The following is a 3,820-nucleotide window of genomic DNA, read 5'->3' as shown; positions in this document are numbered from 1 at the left end:
AAATAGATTTAAATGGCTTTTAATAATTTAAAGTTTTTTTTTTGAGTTTAGTTAAGCCTAAGTAAAACTACCTAAATGGCTAAAACTATCATCTCATCTCTCTCGTCTCGTCTAAGGGAAAGTTTTACGATGCGAAATCTTTAATATACAGTTAAAAAATATTATTAATTTTGTTAGTATTTAAATAATAAAATTAATAAAAATTATTATTATTTTTATCTAAAACATCAATATTTTTTTACATTTTTAATAAAATATCAATAATAACAAAATCGATAATAAAAATAACTAAACGTCAAATAATAAAAACATCGATATAAATAATAATATTTTCGATAATTTTTACCGTTTATTATTTCCCCATCTCAAGCCCTTATCATTTTTTTTTGTTTTAAAAACAATGAATTTGAAATGTTTGAGTTTATCCTCTTTGAACTTCAGCTTCAGTTCTTCAATCCCATCAAAGACAACCCATGAAAGCACCTACAGCAACTGTCTAGCTGAGAAGGCAAAAACAAACCATTCATTCTTTCGAGAATTCCTTCGCAGAAAAAAAACCCAGAAATTTGAAGCCATGAAACAATTACATAAGCAATCGAGCGAGAACCACAGACGAGATGAGGAAATGTTAATACCCCAAGCGCCTCCTTACCCAAAACCTTGAAACACCCCAGATCTCTCCCTAGATCCATTAACTATCTCTTCAAGGAACAACGCCTTTTGTTTATCTTCATCGGCATTTTAATCGGCTCCACTTTCTTCATCCTCCAGCCGACTCTCTCTCGTTTAGTCCCATCCGAGACTCATCCTTCCATCCCCAGATCTTTATCTAAAGACGACGTCATTTCCCACACCCAAGACTTCTCCGTTTCTACCAAGCCGGTTTACGGCAAGGTGGGTCGGGTCCCCGTTGGGATCGGCCGGCGGAGGATGAGGATCGTAGACAACGGTGGGGCTGGCTTCGTTGGGAGCCATCTCGTCGATAAGCTTATTGGAAGAGGCGATGAAGTGATTGTTATCGATAATTTCTTCACCGGGAGGAAAGAAAACGTGGTTCATCTTTTCCGGAACCCAAGGTTCGAACTCATCCGACACGACGTCGTTGAACCGATTCTCTTGGAAGAGGATCAGATCTATCATTTAGCTTGCCCTGCTTCTCCGGTTCATTATAAATATAATCCGGTCAAGACCATCATATCCTTTCCTATAATTTAATGTCAATTCCTCTTTTGTATTTGGTATTTTTCTTTACGTTTCTATGTTCATCAAAACTATTTAATTTAATGGGTTTTTGTTTGTTGAATTGTGTTTATTTGAGATCCTTAAGTGAGATTACAAGACAAATGTGATGGGTACTCTTAATATGCTGGGGCTTGCAAAGAGAGTTGGGGCCAGGTTTTTGCTTACTAGTACGAGTGAGGTTTATGGCGATCCCCTTCAGCATCCACAGAAAGAAACCTATTGGGGAAATGTGAATCCAATTGGTAAGGAGGCTATACAATGCAACAACATTTTGTTTTGGCCGATTAATCTTCTTTGTTTTTTCCTCTCGAAATGTTATTGTTCCGTTAATGTGATTAGGGGAGAGGTGTTGTTACGATGAAGGAAAAAGGACTGCCAAAACCTTAACCATAGATTATCATCGAGGTGCCGGTGTTGAGTATGTTTTTTTGTATATTTTCTTGAACAATTTTGGAATGCTTGAATTATATATATAAAATATGGTATTCGGCAGCTGCGCTAGAAACTAACATCTTGTAATATTTATAGCAATATCTGCAGTAATAATCCCGTTGCATTGACTATCCTGTTATGATATAGCATGCTTCCGTTCTCTAGAATGATCTAGTCTTACTTGGAGCATTGTCACCTTTGATACTCGATGAGGGTGAAACAACTTGTGAAGGGTTAATTAGTTTATAGATCCAAAAAAATAGTCGGCAGATAAACTGGCACTTGACGAAAGGTAATATAGTATGACATTGATAATAGTTGAATTTGTAATGAATGAAGCTTTTTTTTGTCCATAAACCTGTGCTAATGGTTGGATCTGAATTTAGAACATTTTTTGGTAGAAGAGTATGTTAAATAAAACATTACGTGGAGTCTTGATTACAAATCTTTCTTGGTAACGTGCTAATGATTCAAAATGTGAATTTGGCTGTTGTAACTTAAAACTGACATCTGAATTTAGCCTAAACCTTAAACATTAATGTAGCGATTATGTGCACTATACAAGTTTTTATGCGACTATTATTAACAATGTATGTGAAAGGAAGATTAGAAAAAGGCCTATGAGAGAGAGAGAGAGACGTACCTGGGATGATCAAATGATGACACTTTCTTTGTGCAGGTGCGAATTGCTCGTATTTTCAATACTTACGGTCCTCGAATGTGCTTGGATGATGGACGTGTCGTTAGCAATTTCGTTGCTCAGGTTGAATGATCATATGAATATTTTTCTGGAATTCATTTGTAGAATTCAGTTGAGATTTGGATCATACAACATTTTCTAACATTTGTAGCTTTATGTTACAGGCCATTCGAAAGCAACCGATGACTGTTTATGGTGATGGGAAACAAACACGTAGCTTTCAATACGTTTCTGATTTGGTATGTCTGCATGTTTATCATCATAACTTCTCTTGATATGCTGCCTTTTTCTTGGTGACTTGTATTAATATTCCAATTGTGAGCACTGGAGAAGTGTGAAGTGGAAATAACTTCGATGATTTTTCTCGCTAGGAATGGAGTGAGGAAGTAAAACTAGCTGTGTATAATTTTATTTATTCAAGTAGTTAGAAGTTAGAACTTAGAAGTGAGACAATTATGAAGTTAAGAAGATCGAGTGCAATACAATTGAAGAGGATTTCATACTCTTCATAATTACAGGTGGATGGACTTGTTGCTTTAATGGAAGGTGAGCACATATGGCCTTTTAATCTGGGCAACCCAGGAGAGTTCAGTATGCTCGAATTGGCCGAGGTTTGTCCTTCTGCATCCAATTTGATTTCTGTCGAATAATCCTAGCATAGTAGCATTCATGTAGGACCTTCTGAAATTCATTATTCTCTTAACCTTTCAGGTCGTCAAAGACACAATTGATCCAAGTGCAACGATAGAATATAAACCGAATACTGCAGATGATCCACATATGAGGAAACCGGATATCAGCAAAGCAAAGGAGCTGCTGAACTGGAAGCCAAAAATCCCCGAGGGAGGGGTTGCCCCTTATGGTGAATGATTTCCGGAATCGCATTTTGAACGAAAATGATATTGATGAACAACGTTTTAAAGAATTACGTTAATTTACATTATAAAATCATTAAATGTATAACAATTTAAAAATAAACATTATTTATAAATTCGTTGTATTATATTTTTAATTATTAAGCATATTATTAAATTTTTTATCGTATGTTAAAGATCAAACTTACAAGAGCCTACTCGTAAAAGTCCAATGAATGTGTTCGGTTTGTTTTAATGGAGGTTAGGTTTTACCTAGGGATTAGAGATGTACATAGCCGGATTTAAATCTGATCCGGATCGGATAAAAATCGATCCGGTTTTTTCACTAAGCTAAAAAATCGGTTTATAAAAAAATCGGTTTGGATCATAATCGGTTTGAAGGGCCGGATGATGTAACCGGTGTAACCGGTTTCGGTTTGAAAAAAATCGGTTTTTTAAAAAAATCGATTTTTAATATGGTAAAAAATCCGGTCATCCAATTTTTTAAACCCCAGACCAGATTTTTAAAACGGTTTTTAATCCGGTAAAAAATCCGGTCGTCCAATTTTTTCTCAAATCGGTTATACTATCC

At 35.5% G+C, this 3,820-nt stretch overlaps 1 pseudogene; it reads left to right on the top strand.

Annotated features, from left to right (window-relative positions):
• The first annotated feature begins 380 nt into the window (after positions 1 to 380).
• LOC120215426 lies at positions 381 to 3,323 on the top strand (annotated as a pseudogene).
• Positions 3,324 to 3,820: the final 497 nt, after the last annotated feature.

Source organism: Hibiscus syriacus, unplaced genomic scaffold (genome assembly GCF_006381635.1).
Source record: "Hibiscus syriacus cultivar Baekdansim isolate YM2019G1 unplaced genomic scaffold, ASM638163v2 tig00110118_pilon, whole genome shotgun sequence".
Classification (NCBI taxonomy): Eukaryota; Viridiplantae; Streptophyta; class Magnoliopsida; order Malvales; family Malvaceae; genus Hibiscus; species Hibiscus syriacus.
The sequence above is the reverse complement of the archived record's forward strand: the minus strand, read 5'-3'. Positions and strand labels throughout refer to the sequence as shown.